Source organism: Ascaphus truei, chromosome 15 (assembly GCF_040206685.1).
Source record: "Ascaphus truei isolate aAscTru1 chromosome 15, aAscTru1.hap1, whole genome shotgun sequence".
NCBI classification, from domain to species: domain Eukaryota; kingdom Metazoa; phylum Chordata; class Amphibia; order Anura; family Ascaphidae; genus Ascaphus; species Ascaphus truei.
In genome coordinates, this window is record NC_134497.1 from 7761545 (window position 1) to 7761758 (window position 214).

The window sequence follows — 214 nt, forward strand, 5'->3', positions numbered from 1 at the left end:
CATGAACCGAAATGACGGGGGAGCTCACGTGCCCCATTCCGGGGAAACGCAGTACATACAATGCCACCTTAATGCATGGCCGGGGCCCGGGACCTTTGCTGGCTCCACAAATACTATGGCCCCCAAAAGAAATTATTTTCCATTCGTAGTTCTAACCGAACGCAGTAAACGTTACTTCATTATCATTGACTTTTTTTGTGTGTGTCTGTGTGTG